This window comes from Oryctolagus cuniculus, chromosome 2 (genome assembly GCF_051225735.1).
Source record: "Oryctolagus cuniculus isolate XC-2025 breed Fujian yellow rabbit chromosome 2, ASM5122573v1, whole genome shotgun sequence".
NCBI lineage: Eukaryota > Metazoa > Chordata > Mammalia > Lagomorpha > Leporidae > Oryctolagus > Oryctolagus cuniculus.
Window position 1 is genome coordinate 167,223,600 of NC_142868.1, and position 21,161 is coordinate 167,244,760.

General features: G+C 36.2%; 1 long non-coding RNA gene across 5 annotated transcripts in view; it reads right to left on the minus strand.

The window, feature by feature from the left end:
- Positions 1–4,393: 4,393 nt before the first annotated feature.
- Positions 4,394–21,161, minus strand: part of LOC108176367 (uncharacterized) — a 176,283-nt gene continuing 159,515 nt past the window's right edge. For all 5 annotated transcript variants that reach the window (XR_016229439.1, XR_001793000.4, XR_007918263.3 and 2 more), the window contains 2 exons: positions 7,118–7,218; positions 4,394–6,778 (listed from right to left, as the gene is read on the minus strand). This is a non-coding gene — a long non-coding RNA (uncharacterized LOC108176367). The remainder of the gene's footprint in view (positions 6,779–7,117; positions 7,219–21,161) is intronic.

The window sequence follows — 21,161 nt, forward strand, 5'->3', positions numbered from 1 at the left end:
CTGCCTTATTCCTATAAACACAGAGGATAGAAAATAGGATATATTTGGATGAAGACATACTGTCCCTTATTTGGAATTGGCATTCTCATTAGATGCCAGAGATATAATCTGAGTAAGATACAGTATCTACTTTCAAAGAACTTGACAGACTTCTAAATTAGGCAAACAATATAATTTACAAGAAAAACAAGTAACTACTGACTGTGTGCTGGGAAAATGTAGAATATAGAAATCAAAGTCTTTTTCTCTAATACGTATTAGATTATTCATTTCTATTTGTATGCAAAATCATAAAGATTCATTATGTATGAGAATACTTCCTAAAGTTCATGGAAAAATAAAATTCAAAGCCAAGTTGATTTTGGTGCAAAAAATTGAAATCATGCATTGTTTTTCATAGTCCACATTTTCTATGAACTTTTTGAAGAATGCTGATAGAAGTTTCCAGGATATACCAAATTTTTGTGAGTTAAACTGTTTTTTCATGAGATTGTGTTATAAAATGTACAATGCCATAGAAACCTAGGGAGGTAACTTGAAGTCACTAGGAAGGTTTTGGTAGTAACTGATCTTAGCACACATGTGTGCACCTTCTATGTGCACTAGTTTCAGTCTCTGCTTAATTCTCTGGGATTTTTCCCTAAAATTTATAAAAATTATAACAACCTATTTGAGAATACTTGAAAGGCTCATGGACCTTCAAATATAATTCCCTTTACTCTTAAGTTTATGTCTAACCATTCAACTCCAGTGTTTTATTTTATGTTAATTACTGCCTGACAATATACTTCAAAGTCTTTTAATTAAGGGATCTAACTCTATAAACAAATTGTATCCAATTATACCAGTCATATCCAACAAATGATTTAAATTAAATAGACTTGCGAGGCAGGCATTACGGCATTGTGGGATAAGTTGCCATTGGGGCACTCACATCCATTATTAGAGTGCTTGGAGTCAAGCCCCACCTCTGCTTCCAAACCACCTTCTTGTTAACACACACACTAGGAGGCAGCAGTCGATGACTTTTATGTCTTAAGTACTTGGACTCTTATCTTGTTTAGACAAGGTCATAGTCAAAGTGGAGGTTCTCTCCTCCCTTCAGAGAAAGGCACCTCCCTCTTTGAAGACCTGTTCTTTCCACTGGGATCTCACTCACAGAGATCTTTTTGCCAGAGTGTCTTGGCTTTCCATGCCTGAAATACTCTCATGGGCTTTTCAGCCAGATCCGAGTGCCTTTAGGGCTGATTCTGAGGCCAGAGTGCTATTTAGGACATCCGCCATTCTATGAGTCTGCTGAGTATCTCACTTCCCATGTTGGATCACTCTCCCCTTTATTTATTCTATCGGTTAGTGTTAGCAGATACTAGACTTGTTTATGTGCTCCCTTTGACTCTTAGTCCTTTCATTATGATCAATTGTGAACTGAAATTGATCACTTGGACTAGTGAGATGGCATTGGCACATGCCACCTTGATGGGATTGAATTGGAATCCCCTAGTATGTTTCCAACTCTACCAATTGGGGCAAGTCAGCCCGAGCATGCCCCAAATTATACATCTCTTCCCTCTCTTATTCCCACTTTTATGTTTAACAGGGATCACATTTCAGTTAATTTTCAACACTTAAGAATAACTGTGTGATAATTACAGAATTAAACCAGTCATATTAAGTAGAACAGACAAAAAAAAAATACTATGAGGGATAATGTATTAAGTTGTCCATAAGAGTCGGAGAACTCAAGGGGCTTCCATAGCCTTGGAAACTCATGACTGGAGCATAGGGAGATTACTGATGCCATAGACAGGAGTGTCAATTGGTAAAGTCAACAACAGGAGTCACTGTGCACTTACTCCTCATGTAGGATCTCTGTCCTTAATGTGCTGTACACTGAGGCTTAATGCTATAACGAGTACTCAAACAGTATATTTCACTTTGTGTTTCTATGGGGGTGCAAATGATTGAAATCTTTACTTAATGTACACTAAACTGATCTTCTGTTAAAAAAAAAAAAAGAAAAGAAAAAGAAACTATCAATTCCCAACTTGACTCTCACTGGGATTAAACATGACAATAGGTCTGATCTGATTTCATCATCATTTAAAAAAAAATCATCTATTATTTTTCACTTTATGTTTCTGTGTGGGAACAAACTGTTGAAATCCTTACTTAAGGTATACTAAGCTGATCTTCTGTATACTAAGATAATCGAAAATGAATCTTGATGTGAATGGAAGGGGAGAGGGAGTGGGAAAGGGGAGGGTGGTGGGTGGGAGGGACGGTATGGGGGGGAAAGCCATTGTAACCCATGAGACGTACTTTGGAAATTTATATTCATTAAATAAAAGATAAAAAAAAAAGATTAAAAAAAAAAAAAAAGTACTTGGATCCCTGACACCCATATGGGAGACCTGGGTGGAGTTCCTGTCTCCTGGCTTTGGCCTAATTCAGCCCCGGCAACTCTGGTTATTTGGGGAGAGTGAATCAGTAAATTAATCTCTCTCTCTCTCTCTCTCTGAGCTTCGAATATTATCTTAAATTTACATATGCGACTGTGTAACATTTTAAATTACTCCTGGAATGTGTAGATTATATATTTGGAAATGTTCTTCTTGGTCTATGACACTGGAGAGAGTTCCTCTTTCTCTACTTTTCTCTGACTTTACTCACTATGGCTAACCTCACTAGCCTATCACTATGGAAGAGTAATTAGAGAGCAAAGCCAAAAAAGTGGATTACTCAAGTTTACCTGGTTGAAAATAGCTTCCTTGCTCTTCTTCTTGCATGGATGCTATTTGATAAGAATAACCAGTCTCCACATCAGGAATTATTATAGATCACAAAGATGAAAATGTCCCCTAGCCAAAGTAGAAAAGAAGCCAAAGAAAATAAAATTGAAACTACAGAGTCACCGTGTTCTCTCAATGTAGCATAAAACCTGAACCACGGACTAAAAATAACCTTAAATCATAAAGAAAAGAATCCTCCAAATTGCATATTCAACATTGCTTTAGTCAACATGACTAATCTGAACAACCTAGCCTATGGGAATAAAGCAGCAAGTGTCAGTATGCTCCAAAATGGCTACGTGGCCTTACAGAAGTCTGAAATTTAGGGTTTGTCAGCCACATTAGGGAATTCATGCAATTAGCTGAAGATCTTCAGAAACCCTTTCTTAGCTTTTCTAGGATATTAGGTTTCATGTCTTTTCTATGGCTGTCTTCTTTGTCTATTGACCTTTTTGAGAACTAGGTGAGTCCTGAATGCCTTTCTTTTTGGAAACTCAATACCATGTACTATGAGACTGATGGTATTTTGACAGATGTATTCCAGATGATGGTCTCTTTTGTCTCTGTGTTCCAGTTCTATTTTGTATTGAGGTTACATCCCTAACTTTGTCTAATTTTTCATTATTCTTCCCTGCCATTCCACTCTTCCCAAAACAAGTGCAAATAATCATTTAGGTTCTCTCTCTCTCTCTCTCTCTCTCTCTCTCTCTCACACACACACACACACACACACACACACACATACACCCACACACACAGTCTGTAGACATATACATACAATCCCATAGAAACACACAGAAACACACAGACACACTCAATCCCAGACACATACACCTGGAAATCAATCACTCTTATCCATCTTCACTTTGATTTGCCTTACTGCAAACCTTGTAAGACATCTTCAGGCCAGACAATTGCCCTCAATAAATCCAGGGATGTCTAATACATAGCTATCTTTTGACCATAGAATAGGAATCTTTTTAGAAAAAAATACATAAATCTGCATGATAGAATCTCAAGAGATGTTGTCATAATTCTTTTTTTTTTACCTAACAAATACAACCTGATACTTCAAATGTGTGCTTCTAGAACTATTTTAGATCCAATCAGTCATCTCTGAATTATCATCTTCATTTGTCATCAAATTTTCTAATAACTCAGTGTAGCTTTGCATTCATTCTTAATAGGTGGGAAATGAAAATTTTATTTTGCTAAGATTTTGAGAGAAATGATAAATCATATCTGTGACTTCTCTTGGAAACTTCAATATTTATGCTGTGTGCCTCATTTCACACACTCTCCTTGTCTAGGGTGAGGGCAGATAAAGAGATCATGATTCATCTCTTAATTTTTTATTTATTCTGAATATAATCGCATATTCCTGTCACTATTTATTTAGACCTGCCATATTTCTGTTAATGCAGTGACTTCCTTTTAGTTTTTAAACTGCATTCTGCTTTTAAAGAGATGGACAGGAAAATTATTAAATATATCACAAACTTTCCCTCTACAGGGAGGATTATACAGAGTTGCAGTAGAATAAAGTAAAATACATGACAAACTCCATGTATAATACATACAGTAGTCAAAGAACAAACTCATCGTAACTGTTAAACATCAATTATTTAATAGTGATCCATTCAGTAAGAACTGCTAACATTTTAAGCAATTTTTCCAGAACAGCTTTACTTTATAGTATTGTAAATATAATATGTCATTATTTGCTAGTACAGAATTGACATATTTTATTTTTTCTTCTAAATCAGACACAATTTAATTAAACAATATTTTAAATTGATCCTTTGGTGAATATGTTATTTTCAGATGATCTTGCCTTTTGCAATAGTATTTGTTTAAAAGAAATGGTTATTGAATGTAAAGATCTTTCAGAACCATTATTATTATGCTGAAATGGATTACTTAGCACAGAAACTTTTTTGAGGAAGCAGAGGTTGTGGTGCAGCAAGTTAAGCCAGTACTCAGGAGACCCACATCCAATATTGGAATGCCTGGTACAAGTCCTGGCCTCAATGCCTTCGCTCCATCTTTCTGCTAATGTGCCTGGGAGACAGCAGAGGATGGCTCATCTACGTGAGTCAGTGCCACCCATGTGGGAAACCTAGATGGAGTGCCTGGCTCCTGGCTTCCGCCTGGCCCAGTTCTAGCTATTTCAGCCTTTGGGGAGTGAAGGAGTGAACCAGTGAATGGAGGATTTCCCCTTTCTCTGTCTCTCTCCGTCTTTCACTCCCCACCAAATCTTTGAAATAAATAAATCTTTAAAACAAAAGTTTACTTCCTCAGAGACCTGTCAAAAAAGATAAATTATTTTATTATATTTTAGGAGCCAAATTTACAAATTCAACGATGTATTTTCCTAATGAATCTTAATTTTCTTATTTTTGGTCATTCCTTATTTATGAATTAGTTTTCTAAAGTAAGATGATAAACTCTCTGTGAACTTGAATCCATTTTCAAAGAATCAACCATTTTTATAAGGCCAGTAACTCAGTGGCGTGAGGCTAGGCTTACATGAATGCTTCTCTCCTTTTTTGGAGATACATTACTGGAGAAACATTCAAGAAATTTCTGGGCTTAAACAACACGCCAAATGAGACAGAAATAAAAGTGTTCTCCCTGACAGTCCTCAACTTTTAAAATGGATTAATGGCTATCTAAATGTACTTATTTTACTGCCACATAAAACATCAAGCAGATTGTAAAAGAGAGGCCTCACGGTAAGAAACAAGAGAGTGAGGTTTTGAAAATGTTGTTTTTAAGAAAACAAAGTAGAGTCCTAAGCTCATAATTGAAAAAGTGGAGGAAAAGTAGATCCTTGGGTTGCAAGGTGCATTTCAGACGTTCCAAAGAAGACAGCTCTCTGAATGGTGCAGCAATTCATTTTTTTTCTTTATGAATTCAACTTCTTAGAGTGATTGTCAACAATGTGGTATAGTGGTGATGGAAAGAGATCTCTCTTACACCAAACATCTCAATATAATATTTCAGAGTTAAAATAGATTTTTAGATTTCATTCCATATTTTATCATCTTAAAAACATTAAGAGATATAAAAGCTTAAAATTTGAAATAAAATGTCAAAACACACATTATTACACGGTGTTTTTATATTTCATATTGTTATACCAGTCACACATATTTACACCTAATATAACAAGTCTATAAACACATTTGTTCATTCCAGAAATGTTTATCTTGCACCCAAATGCCCTATTTAGGGAGTTAAAATCATGACTGAAACAGACACAGACCTTGTCCCTGAAGAGGTAATGATCTAGTGAAAAAATATAGGGATTAAGGAAGCAAAAGCAATTTTTTATTAGTTGCTAACATTAGTTAATATATCAAAGCTGGTTCTCCACAATCTTTCCCAATTATCTATCTATCTGATTATTTTCCTGTTAAGTTAATGAAACCTAATATCATCACACGTCTGTCTCATAACCTTAACTATGAATTCATAGTGAGAAAATTCAGGTCCACTGGGATTTGCAAAGTGTCCGGCGCATAACAAATCTTCCCAGGCAGACGAATCAATTAATTCACAGGCTTTTACTGGAGTTCCATTCCTGGGCGAGGTTCCATGGCCTCAACAGAGCAACAGAGCAGGGGCCGGAGCAGTTGCGCGTCGGAGATTGGGAGAGGTCCTTTTATAGATTCAGGGCATGGGAGTTGAGGCGGGTCTGGTCCTCATTGGTTGACCTTTAGGCACCTACAGGGACCTTGACAAGGACTTTTCTTCCCTGGAAGTACAGGTAGGAACTTTCCATTCCTGGAAGTATAGGCCTTCCCTCCTTACGGATCCAAAGCTACCAGGATTGACAAGCATCGGCTGAAGACGGGCTCACATATCAACTTCCTCCCTATGAGAATATCAGTATTGCAGACCAACGGAGAGACATCACTACATATGTTCTAATCATTTTGCAGTAATACATTCATTTGAGTTGAATAGAGATATTCGGAGAATGCCTAAGATTAGAGGAAGAAGGTAAATTTTGGTGAGTGCAGGGAATAGTGAAACAGAGGGAAGTGGTGGGCAAATTTGACCCACATCAAGGCATTTTGTGGGTCTGACCCTGAACCTTGCCAGGACACATTCACATTCTTTAAGGCTATTTGGTAAGCTAAATTTTCTTAGAGGGGACTTTAAACAGTACTACAATTTCTTCTATACACACAACTGGAAATAATGGGAGGGTTCAGAGAGGAATCTAACATGGGTGTAATGAACATCATTATGGGCTATCCCTTTCATTCATAATTTCTCTGTTAATCTCCACTCTAACTCTAGGGGTCAGATACACTTACCCTTTCTTTATGGAAGATGAAAATCGGACTGAGAAAATTTTTCATCTACTCCATAATAAGGAGAAAAGATGTAATTTCTTCTATATCTTATTCTGTTGCACCTAAGAAATGAAATGCCATCAATTAGTATTTAAATACTGTTCATAGGCTTATTGACAATAAGTACATTTTTCAATTGATAATGAATAATAATTGTTTCCAATTCTAGTCAGTAAATTTCATATCTTTGCTAAATGCTGTGCCATTAAAGTGACTCATTACATTATTATTAAACTCTAACTATAAAAATTTATTCTAAAAATCTTGTTGTAGGTGTTTGTTTCTACATCTAGATTCATACAAAATGAAAGGAAATCTATGCTAAAATCTGCAATATGGAAATCATCACTGAAAAATGTCAGGTTTTCCTTATGCCAGTTATAGGACACAATTCAATAAATCATTTTGTATGCATTATTGTTGAAGCAGTTTAACCTAAATTAGCATATTTAAAACTACTTATGGAATACGTGGAGAGTATTATAATAGGAATTAACACAAAGAACTTAATAGCTTTCTGCCAACTTTGACTTAATGAAAATGAATATAAAAGCAAGAGAAAAGACTTATTTAAAGACAATAAAAGTTATGAATATCTATGCTCTTTTAAAAAATAATTGATTTATTTGAAAGAAAAAGTGAGCTCACATTTAGTGGTTCATTCTCCAGATGACTATAATAACAGGCTGAGGCTGGCCAAAGCAAAAATGTGGAAAATTCAGTCCAGGACATGGGTTTAGATATGGATATGTCTAAAGCAAGAACTCACCTTTTTAAGCCATCACCCTGCCTCCTAGCATCTGCGTTGGCAGGAAGGTAAAATTAAGAGCCAGAGTGAGGTGTCATCCCATGCATTCTGGTATAGAACACAGCTTCTTAAAGAGTGTGTTAACCACTAGCTTAAATGTCTATTTGCTCTATGTCCTTTTGATAAAGAGCTCAGTAAATGTAGATGCCATTACAGGATCCTAAAAATTTAGTAAAAGTTCATTTGTTCCTAACATGTATTGAAATTATAAGAATTCAAATATTATTAGACCAATACAATAACAGGTACCTCATTAAAACAGACTATAAAGTTCCCAATGATTCCAAGATTTACCATAGATTCAAATTATATAAATTTATTTCATATAAGTGGCAGAATATTTTTAAATAAATTATGCTAGAATAATTTTTGTTACAGTAAAGTATTATATTCTTACATTCCACACTAAATTAGTCAACATTAAAATGTAAAGTTCAAAAATTTACAAAAATACTAATGCATAACATGAATGATTATTTATGTGACATTCAGGTACATATTTCTAAGTGCTCTAAAACAGGAAATATAACAGAAGGGATGAGCCAAAACAGACCTCATGCTAGCCTGAATTGAGTACAAGGTGAGAGTGTGAGGATGCAACATCTCCCTTGGCTCCTCATGAGAGTATCATATAAAATATGAAAAATCAAACTGAGAAAACACCTGCTAGAGCTAATCCCAAAAGAAGAATTCTGAGCAATTCACCTGACCTTCTAAAACAAACATAAATATCAGATTAGTAAGGGAGACTTCAAGTCTTAGAACCCAAGATACCTTGGATTAAGTCTTTAATGAGATTTTCACATCTTTGAAAATTTCACTAAGGTTTTGGAATCACAATTCTCTTAACTACAAGGTAAAGACATTAAAAGTACTTAACTACTTGAGTAATTGTGAGAATTCAGATTATAAATCAGGTGTATGGACATTGTGTTTAAGATGCCAGTTAAGATACCCATGACCCATATTGAAGTAAATACCCGGGCACAACAGCTGACTCTGGCTCCTGACTCCAGCTTCCTACTAATGCAAACTGGGAGATAGCAGTGACGGCTCAAGTGATTGAATTTCTGACACCCACACTGGGAACCAGAATTGAGCTCAGCTTCAGTTCTCAGAGGCATTTGGGAATTGAACAAATAAGTGGTAGTTCCCTCTATGTATTTGTTTATCTTTCTTCACGATGACTCATCTACTAGTACTAGTACAAAATAATCTTTGTATTCTATTTTAATACTAAAATACTATTTCCAGATAGAAAACACATATGAATCTCTCTCTGGAAAGAAAATATATCAGACTATTAATGTTGTCTTTAAAAATTGAATTAAGTTCTTTTCCTGTTTTTATTTTTCTCATATTCCTCAAAACTAAAGACAATAGGTAATAATTCCTCTAATGGTAATAAATTTGATGACTTATTTTCTTTTCCATATATAAAAATCTTTAATTTGATTTATATGCTTCAAATGTTCACAAAATAATTACCTAAGTAATAAAAATTACCATAAAAATTAATTATGGTTAGAAAATAGCAGCTAATGTAAATAATTCTTGCTAAGAATTTCCTAAAGGCTCATTTAAAAAATGGTAAAAGTATAATTGCGTTGTGAGGTTAAGAGTTCCTTCTCATTTTTTATCATACTACTGCAAATATTTATAGCTACACACAGAGCTAGAAACTTAAAAGTGAGTCTAGTACTTCTGAAACTTAATGATGTCCAATACTTTTTTTTAGTGAAACTTGCATCCATGTTGAAACCTCTGAATGGTGGTATTATCTCCATCTGAACTTTATTATTTCCAAGAAAAGAAAACTTTGTTTCTCCCTATAACCTCTGCCTTCTCCACTCTTTCCTGTCTCAGAGAATACCACCATCATTCATGCAGCCACTCTTAATTCCTTTTTTTCTTCTCTCCATCACTGTTTAATTCATAAACCAGTCCTGTGGACTGTGCCTCAAAAGATATATTGAATCAATTGATTTTTTCTCCTCACTATGCCTCTGAGCTACCATCATCTGATATTGGGCCACTACTGTAGTGTCCTAACTGCCTGTCTTACTCTGCCATACAAGGCACGCTCCACAACAGTAATCCGAATTATGTATTAAGATTGAGATTATGTTTGGTAGTAAATAATGATTGTGAGCTTATTATGAAAGAAATAATGTTCAGGAATTTTATATTATTTAATCGACTCCTCAAAACAGCGACAAAGTCAATAGGTCCCATTCTATACCTGTGGAAGCTACATATTGTGAGGGTCAAATAGTTGCCTAAATTAAATAATCAGTATTTAAAACTGAGAAAATCCAACTGTGGGGCTGATGCTATTAACTACTATACCGACAACCTCTTAGCCTATCTTTCCCTTTCTTAAAATTTTCCATTGACTTTTCAAGAATATCCAATACTTGCAAAAATATATTAAAATGAATATGTCTTACACAGTGCCAAAACACAGTAAATGTTTGATAATAAGATTATCTATCAAATACTGATTGCTATTCCTAAATATTACTAATATTTTGTGATTTGAAAATCTTAGCAATTTATTATTGCCCAGTAATAAGGACCATGGGTGTGGAGGCTGACATCCACATTCTTCAAGTTTCTCATGTTTTCTGGCAAGGTAACAGAAAAAGAGGGAGTAAGGATTGTTTCTAGTGCAGATGGAGAAATGTTTTTAAAAACGTATAAAGAGTTTTTTCTAATAAACATTCTCTGCTATTGGGGGACTAATAGGAAGATAGAGCTACACATAAAGTAGGAGAAGATGAGACATGTGAAACATACGCATATAAAAGAATAGTAGGCCAGCGCCATGGCGCAGTAAGTTAATCCTCTGCCCACAGGGCTGACATCCCATATGGGCACTGGTTCTAGTCCCGGCTGCTCCTCTTCTGATCCAGCTCTCTGCTATGGCCTGGGAAAGCAGTAGAAGATGGCTCAAGTCCTTGGGCCCCTGCACCCACATGGGAGACTGGAAGAAGCTCCTGGCTCCTGGCTTCAGATTGGTGCAGTTCTGGCCGTTGTTGCCATTTGGGGAGTGAACCAACAGAAGGAAGACCTTTCTGTCTCTCCCTCTCACTGTCTGTAACTCTACCTGTCAAATAAATAAATAAATCTTTAAAAAAAAGTATAGTAGTGAATATTTTCCAACAGTACAAAATTAATTTAAATCATGTCTTTTAACTTAAAAAGAAGGGACATACTTTAAGATTCTAGAAAAGAGTGTAAAATCAATTGTATGCCACTCGAATTTTATCTTTAGATATATAAGTTGCTAGTTAGTATGTTATGTGGTATTTTATTGTTCTGTTTAAATTTAAAAATTTATTTATGCATGCACAGTATTTTAAGGCTTTCACTGTGTTAACATGCAACCTGATTGGCTCCCTGCATCTCCCTAACCTGATTTAAATATATATAAATTCTCCAAAAATGAATGATTTCTGGAGCAACCCCTACTTTGTAAGATCTCTGGATTTGTTATCTTTTCCAATAGGCCCAATAACGCAATTATTTGGCTGGAATAACTTTAAGTCTGAAGGGTCTAACTCCAGGAGGGTGAAGCCAGTCCATTTGCTTGCAGTTTAGAGCAAATGGACTGCAAACTACAGAGCTATCCATGGTCCTGCCAGAGAGGTACCACACATGCATTCACTCATGTCAGACCGTGAAAACTGACATTTGTCTGATACCTAGGAATATTATTAGCCTTACTGCCTTGCTTTAACAGTTACAACTAACCCAATTTCATCTTTAATTACGGTTTTAGTCATGTGGTTCATGACTCTTCAATATCATCAATCTATTTAATTTTATATAATCTAAGGAATGGTGTTCTGGTGTGCTGGGTTAAGCCACCACCTATGATGCTGGCATCCCATATGAACATTGGTTTCTGTTCCAGCTGCTCCACTTAAGATTCAGCTCTTTGCTAATGTTCTGGGGAAAGCCAGAGAAGATGGCCCAAGTATTTGGGCCCCTTCTACCTACATGGAGACCTGGATGAAGCTCCTGGCCCCTGGCTTTGAATTGGCCCAACTATGGCTGTTTTGGTCATCTGGGGAGTTAATCAGCAGATGGAAGATAACTCTGTGTGTGTGTGTGTGTGTGTCCCTCCCCATATTGATTTTCAATATAAATATTTAAAATATATTACATATTTTATTGTATGTATAATTTGTGATGGATAGATATAATTCTAATTATATTGGGAGACCTGTAGTGAGTAGACTAGAAATCTATCCTGAATAAGTGTTCACTATATCATATATATATATATATACATAAATATATATGTATATACATATCTCCACACTGATAAATATATTTTAAGTGATGATGGCATTAAATAAAACAAAAATGAAAATAAAAATGGAATAACACATAAAACATGTAGAGTAAATTATATGCATCTTTAAAGTCTCACCTCCAAATATAATCACATTCATTTCTTTTTGGTTTTGAGAATTCATTTTTCAAATATTCTTTCCTTGTCTGGCATTTGAGTTGGGTTTCTTTGCTAAATAAATGTTTATGTTTAACATGACAGCTTTAGCCAAAAATAAAAAAAATTGAATAAAAATAGTCTATTAAAATGGGCATTATTTGGAAAATTGAATTATTATAAAATATATATTTGCAATATTAGAGCTGAACTTGTATTAAATGTGAATTATAAAAGTTTAGCTCACAATTAAATCTGACATTTTCTTCCTCTCCTTTCTGCATTTTTAAAAAATTTCTTTTTTTTTTTTTTTTTTTGACAGGCAGAGTTAGTCAGTGAGAGAGAGAGAGAGACAGAGAGAAAGGTCTTCCTTTTTCCATTGGTTCACCCCCCCTAAATGGCTGCTAGGGCTGGCGCTAGCCGTCCGAAGCCAGGAGCCAGGTGCCTCCTCCTGGTGTCCCATGTGGGTGCAGGGACCCAAGCACTTGGGCCATTCTCCACTGCACTCCCGGGCCACAGCAGAGAGCTGGACTGGAAGAGGAGCAACCAGGACAGAATCTGATGCCCCAACCTGGACTAGAACCCAGGGTGCCAGTACCGCAGGTGGAGGATTAGCCAAGAGAGCTGCGGCACCAGCCAAAAATTTCTTTACTTCTTAAAATTCATTCTTAAGTGAGGAAGTTGAAGAGGGCATAAATTAAACAAAGAATTGTATTCCAATTAATACCTATTTATTCAATTTTACTTTACATTTGCTCTTGATATATTATTATTTTTTAAGATTTATTTATTTATTTGAAAGGCAGAGTTACAGAGAGGCAGAGAGAGAGAGAGAGAGAAAGAGAGAAAGATATTGATATCTTTATCTGCTGATTCACTCCTCAAATGGCCACAACAGCTGGAGTTGGGCCGATCTGAAGCCAGGAGCCAGGAACCAGGAGCTTCTTCTGGGTCTCCCACATGGGTGCAGGGGCCCAAGGACTTGGGCCATTCTCCACTGCTTTCCCAGGTCTTAGCAGAGAGCTGGATTGGAAGTGGAGCAGCCAAGACTTGAACCATCGCCCATATGGGATGCCGGCACTGCAGGCAGTGGCTTTACCTGCTATGCCACAGTGCCAGTCTCCTGGATATATTATTGATAATAAAATTATGACTAGAGAAAAAAATTAAACAAGATTAAGTTGATAATTTTCCATCTTAAAATAATATTAATTAGTGTTTATGGATAATATTGATCAAATAAATAAAAATTTCTGTACTTATTGAAATTATTTTCACAAAAGCAAGAGTCAAATTTCAAAAAATATTTAGTAATCAACAAAAGAAACAACCAGTATAAACTCAGTACTATGTAGTCTGTTTCATCTAATCTAAGATGCCTATGAAAAATTTATTAATCTAATCCTAAATTTTACTTGTATTTCTTCTAAAGTATTTCCTGAGGTTATTTTCATAGATAAATATTTGAAGGATATTCTAGGCTAAAATATTATTCATCATTGTAAAGCTTATTTAAATAAATAAACTACATAGATTCACCATTGACTTTTTTAAAAAAACATTTACTTGAAAATCAGTTACAGAAGTAGAGGGAGAGGCAAAGAGACAGCTTTTCCATCCACTAGTTCATCCCCAGTTGGCTGCAAGGGTCAGGGCTGGTCTACTCGGAAGCCTGGAGCCAAAGCTTCTTCCGGGTTTCCCAGGTGAGTTTCAGGAGCCAAACACTTGGGCCATCTTACACTGCATTTCCCAGCCCATTAGCAAAGAACTGCATCGGAAGTGGAGCACCCAGGACAAGAACCAGTACCTATATGGGATGCCGGCTTCCCAGGTGGCAGCTTTACCTGCTATACTACAGCATTTTCCACACCATTGATTTTTTTTTTATTTTTTTATTTTTTGACAGGCAGAGTGGACAGTGAGAGAGAGAGACAGAGAGAAAGGTCTTCCTTTGCCGTTGGTTCACCCTCCAATGGCCGCCGCTGCCGGCGCACTGCGGCCAGCGCACCGCACTGATCCGATGGCAGGAGCCAGGAGCCAGGTGCTTTTCCTGGTCTCCCATGAGGTGCAGGGCCCAAGCACCTGGGCCATCCTCCACTGCACTCCCTGGCCACAGCAGAGAGCTGGCCGGGACAGAATCTGGCGCCCCGACCGGGACTAGAACCCGGTGTGCCGGCGCCGCAAGGCGGAGGATTAGCCTAGTGAGCTGCAGTGCCGGCCACCATTGACTTTTTTTTTTTTTTTTTTTTTTTTTTGACAGGCAGAGTGGACAGTGAGAGAGAGAGAGACAGAGAGAAAGGTCTTCCTTTGCCGTTGGTTCACCTTCCAATGGCCGCCGAGTCTGGCACACTGCGGCTGGTGCATCGTGCTGATCTGAAGCCAGGAGCCAGGTACTTCTCCTGGTCTCCCATGGGATGCAGGGTCCAAGCACCTGGGCCATCCTCCACTGCACTCCCGGGCCACAGCAGAGTGCTGGCCTGGAAGAGTGGCAACCAGGACAGAATCCAGCGCCCCGACTGGGACTAGAACCCGGTGTGCCGGTGCCACAAGCAGAGGATTAGCCTATTGAGCCGCGGCACCGGCCCACCATTGACTTTTAAAACATAATTTGCTTTTCGTTAAAAGCTTCCTCCTTTACAAGATGCATAATTGAATTTTGAAATTTCACATGCTCAACTTGAAAATTACCAATTATGTAAACAGAAGAATTATGCATTTCAATGGAATAAGTCAAACTCTCTCAAACTGCCATGGTAACTCTAAGAGATGATTCAAGTTGAGTGAACAAATGAATTTGATTTTTATAATTGTTATATAATTAAATAGTATAATGCATGTTTTATAAATGTAATATAATTAAGTAATTACAAATTCATCTGCATATGGTACATACATTATACATGCACACATAGATATAAAACGAAAAAAAAAAAAAACAAAAGAAAAAGAGTGAAGGGCAGAGTGTGATAAACAGAGATTCAGAAAGAATACACCTATTATTAATAAGAAGCCTGTTTTTCTATATTAGCAGGTCACGAGAAATGGGAAAAGTCACACAAGAAAGGAGAATTGCTAATATAGCATTCTTTTTAAATTCCTAGCAAAGGAAATATTTTGGAAAAGCCCCTCTGTAAAGGCATTGCCTGAAAGTACCCTGTTATTGCTGAAGGATAGATATTAATGCAATGAAAGCCAAGAAATTATTATGATTTTGTTTGGAAAATCACATTGAATATTGCATATGATTTCCAGAAAAAAATAATCTATTTTCTTTGTGAACTCTGAAAATATATTTTTCTTTTCCAAATTAAAGAATCATGATTTAAAATTCTAGTTTCAAAATAATATAATTATGATAATATTATAATCAAGCTAAACTAATTTTGATACATCTGCTCTTTTTCTTCATCAAAAATAAGGGTCTGAGGTTTTTCAATAAGAATTTCCACATGAAAATGAGAGTGTTTATAACATATTGGAACAATTTAGTTCACTCTCCTTTTCCATCCAGATTGATTCAAGGAAATGGGTATTAGAATGAAAACTCATGCTCGTATTTAGATGATTACTTATTGAATACTGTTCAAGGTCTGTCTAAGGACGAAGACAACTTTGGCTCTAGCTGTGACTTCTGAAAACCATCCAGGAAAATGTTCAGAAATAAATAAATGGTGTGTTATAAAATTCCCCAAGATGGCATGATCATCATACGTTATGTAACTGTATATTTTCACACGAACATTCCTGTGGTTGCATGAATGACAGACCATTGAGGGGGTAGTGAAGCTTGGCATGCAGTAAGTCTGTACATTTTTATCACAAGAGTAATTCTATGCAAGATATCTAAACGTCCATAAAGCTAGATCACTTAATGAGCTCTTCCTAACCTCTCCAGCTACAAAATGGCCTCTTCCCTTTATTTAGACAAATAGTATTTACATTTTGATGTATAAACTTCAATGTATTAATTGACAGTGTATATAATTCAAATGTAGATGACTAACAAGCATGAACTATTTGTGATTGGGCAAAATTTGCAATTCTCATTTGATAGAGGTAGACAGTCTCTGATGTCTTATCTTCTTGTGAACAAATGAAAACTCAAAAAAACAAAAAGGAAGGAAGGAAGGAAGAAAAGAAACCACTGGAAAGTATGCCATTGTTGTCATGATTTATTTTCCTGACCATCTATTGATAGCAGCTCCCCCAATAGTATGTATGGACATGCTAAGTTGTGAAAAAGTTAATCATCTTGCACTCATCATATATTAGTCAACATTTTTTTTGAATATATTCAAGCCTTGTTGCATAGTTGGAAAATTTGGAAGTGAGTCATGGAGCTGACTTCCTATCTTTGGTAGTCCCGAAGTCCATGCTGTGAAGGTGGGCAGATAAGAGAGTTAAAGAACATTTCAGTAGGAGAACATAAGCAGATGTAAGTCAAATTTCAAAGAAATATAACAATACACTAGTAGCTTTCAGAGAATGAATATCAGACATATATTTAACTCCATTAAGATTATGTGAATATTGAGAAAGAATTCAAAGGTCATGTTTATTCCTGTATCTTTGTCGCAACTCATGATTATGAATATCTGCAACTCTGATACTTTTATTTGATTCTATTACTCTGTCATGCTTGAAAAATAGACAATACAGTGTTGTATATATGAGAATTATAAAAATTAAAATTAAATAAAAAACCTGAGTGGTTTTAAACAAACCCAGACCTTCAAGGGCACAGCTTGTCTAGCTAGGTGGAAAGGCAATGGAAAATTGTGCTCAGAGAAGCTACCTTACAAACGAGAGAAAAAGACCGAGAAAATATTAGCATTTCTTTTCAAAGATACAAAATGTGCACAAAATTTTGGAAAAGCTTTGTGGGGGTTTTTGTTTACTTTTGGGATAAAACTGGCAACTGTGGGGAAGGGAGGAGGAAGGCATTGCAGTCCGTGTGCTTCCTGCTTCTCTGTCTTCCGTACCCCACAGCAGTGCATGCATGATGGCCCTTACAGCTGAACTGCTCTTCGTGCTCCTGCGGAAGCAGGGTGGAATAGCTGGGCAATACGAGGCACAATAAGACTGTCAGTGGGAAGTGCTTTGACTGTTTTTTTTAGAGATATGTTTTATAAATACTGTTATTATTAAAGCTATCATTAAAGCTGAGCCCTTGTTTTAGCTGATGGGTTTCTAGAGGCAGTGGGTGGGTAGCAACCTGCTTTGCCGCCCTCCTTACATCCTCTTAACTTCTCTCTGTGCCTTGCATCTCAGGGCTATGGCTTTTCTGTTTCTTCACTTTCACCAGGAGCTCACCCACCGCACTTCGCAACGAAGCTCAATCCCCTGAGAAGGAGACAGGCAGGCAGGAAATCACAGAAGAACAAATCAAAGTAGCAATTTTAGTAAAAATAACTGGATTTAGTTTGTGATAAGATGGCTTTTTAAAGAGTTTGCCTTGTGCATGCACTCATTACTGTGTCTCCCACACACTGCAATTGTCCAAAGGTGTCAGCTGGCAACCGAGTCTAAATCTTCCTCAGGCATTCTTACAGTTGCTCCAGCTGCCTCTTCACCACCTGCCTGAGGCCATGAGATGAGCACTTATCAATTGAATCCTGTCTTCATTTATTCATGCACAAATCGGCACACGTGCAAGTTCTTCACATCCAAGGCACCCATTCTATAGACAGTTTCTGAATGTTTTTTGTTTTTCTCTGTTAGAAGTGTATGAAATTGCATTTGTGATATCCAAAATTTAATATCCTCCCACACATATTTTAATTGTAGCTTGCGCCTAAGAAGGCTAAAATCATAATCGAAGCAAATATGGATATAGGAAAAATATGCTACTAAGAGTTGATTCTAAAAAAATACTCTGAAATGAGAAAGTCCCCACAAAAGATTCGTGATCAAAGATGAACTTTGCCACGTTGGTTGCACTGCAGGTTGAAAGTCAGCGATTTTTTGAACTTCAGAGACTTTGAGATGATTATTTCATAGAGCATCCAGAAGTAAATGAAGTTACTCTTTTCATGTGAGTTAAGCAACGTGGGAACAAGTAGTTGTTAGATCAGATTTTATATAATGAACTCTAAGGCCTGTTTGAGGACAGGATTTTAGGCCACTTGTCACACACTCGCCCTCTACCCCACGCCCAAGTTTAGATATGGGGAACCGATAACCAAAACTGTGAATTCCCTTAAGTATCACATAATTTCTTACAGATTTAGGACCAGAATCAGTTCTCTGACTCAATGAATTTTCTGTCCATTAATCCTTAAACTATTGCACCCTATTGTTTCACTGCTGTTGAGAAGATATGAAAACTATCATTCTTATTTTGTTTAAGAATGATGTATTTTATGAGAAAAAATATAAGATAAATTTTGAAAATGAGACAGAAAAATTTAATATATAAAAATAAAAATCATGTACCAAAGAAAATGGATATTATTTTGATGCAGCTCTTTCAAATTTTCTCTCTTGCTTTTCCAGCATGGGTGAATATATCTACATAATCTACATATGTGCTTATATGTGCCTCTGTGTAAATGGCATACTTTCATTTAGCATTTTTCACCTCCAAACGCATTTATAATGTGTTTGATTACTGTTATCATTTCTACCTAACAAACCTTCAAATGAGACCTGAACCCAAGGCGAAGAGGTTGTTCTTCTCTTATTAGGAGATGTAAATGCCTACAATGTGATTCCTTTGGCCATTGGAATGAGAGAATGAATATCTCATGGAACAAATTTTAATAAAAAATAAATTAAATACTTGACAGTGGAATCTGAATATATAGCCAATTTGGTACACTGACTGACCAACCAGGAAAAAGACAATTTTTATTTTTTAAATCAAGTTAAGTTCTGATTAAGCAAAGTGTAGAAAATAGCATTTGTTAGATTAAGACAAGTATTCTTGCATCTATAATATGTCAAACATGGTTTTAGGTAGCAAGAACAAAAAGTTACCAGAGACATGATCCCAGTGATCAAATATTTGACATTCTGATGCTATATCCCAATGTACATTCCACTGACTACAGTAAAATTTTCCAGTATAATGAACATACTGTGAGTATGTGCAAAGTGATATAGAATGGCAGAAAAAATGATGAATAATTTTGATGCATTTTAGTAGAAGACTGTAAACTCTTCCAAGAAGGAAATATTTGAAAATTATTATCCCTGAAGTCAAATGTGGACTACTTCACAACTAAATTGTTATGATTGGATGTTAAGTTATATACTGGGGGAATAATAAAATATTTGTTTTATTATTTATTTAACAAAAATGTATAGGATATGTACCAAGTGCCAACCACTATTCCAGACATCATTAGCCTACAGTCCAAGTCCTTACCCTTTGGGAAAGAAGATAAAAATATCTATTCTCAAGCAAAATTCAATGCCTACAGATATATTTTGAAGATAATGTTGTCAATGTACAGATTTATTAAAGCCTTATCATTAATTATAATCATCTTGGAAAGTGAGGAAAAGTGGGCAAGAAAAGAGGGAGAAACTGATCCTTGGAGCTCCACAACTGTAAAAGAAAGGAAGGAGAAGCCGAGAGTCTAAGAGACTTGAGAAGAACCATCAAGTTAGTCCAGAAAATGTTCAAGTAACCATGACAGTGAGTACTAGAGGCAGCAGAAGGAAGTGCTGTAAGGAGGGAGTGATTAAAGAGTGCATCAAACACTGGGTTCCACTCTCAGACTCAGCAATCATGAGGTCATTAGGGACCCCAAGATTTATTTTGATGGACTGTGTATATAGTTTTAATTAAAATCATCCACCATAGGGATATTAAGTTCTTAACAAGGCAGAAATTGCACACCATCAGATTATCTTGAAAATGCATGTAAAATCAGAACTAGTATTTAACATTTAACATAGAATGTGTAAGGTAGCATGATTGAAGAGATTAGCAAGAGGATTTTCTCGAGAGTGTTCAGGAAGGAAGCACGATGAAGTCAAAAGAAAATAAGATGTGTGACACCAAAGATGCTGAAGAGTATGAAAAATAATTACACAGCTTTTCCTCTAAAGCAGATATGACTTGATTCCTTGTTTCCTTTGCATCAACTCTTGCTCTCATTCCCTTTTTTGTTTTGTTTTTCTACCCTTCCACTGTTTTATGCTAATTCTCCCTTGGACCTTGTCTAACCAAGAAACCACAGTCCTATCAAAACACCTCCTGACAAAACTGTTCTGACAGTTATTGGGATGTCAATGTGCCAACGATATCAAGCAGAAGAAACAAAAACTGGAACAACCTCCAACTGCCCCAATAGCAAATTTCAGAGCAGTTACAGATGAAAATTGCTCCCTGAGCCAAACCACATAATTCCCTGTCATAACGCCCACCCTCCAGCAATTAAATACTGGTTTCACTCAGGGAATTACCTGGTCTTCAGATATTGATATGCAACAGTTGAAGAAAGCTTTTAACCTCCACTTGAATAACATAACTATTGTTTCCCTTAATAAGAGAAGTCAGATAATAACTGGAGAAAGATTTGTTCTCCAGGGAGTCATATGAAGACAAAAGCCATTCTTGTTTGTTTCTAATGAAAAAATAAGAATTTTGCAAACAGGGAAGACTTCATGATAAGTGGATTTGGGGAATGGATAATTTCAGGAGAGGAGAGCAAGTAAAATGGTGAAAGTAGAAGGCAAGGAGAGTTTATACGTTGCTAAAGGTGGAAAGTAGAACAAATCAGTGCAGA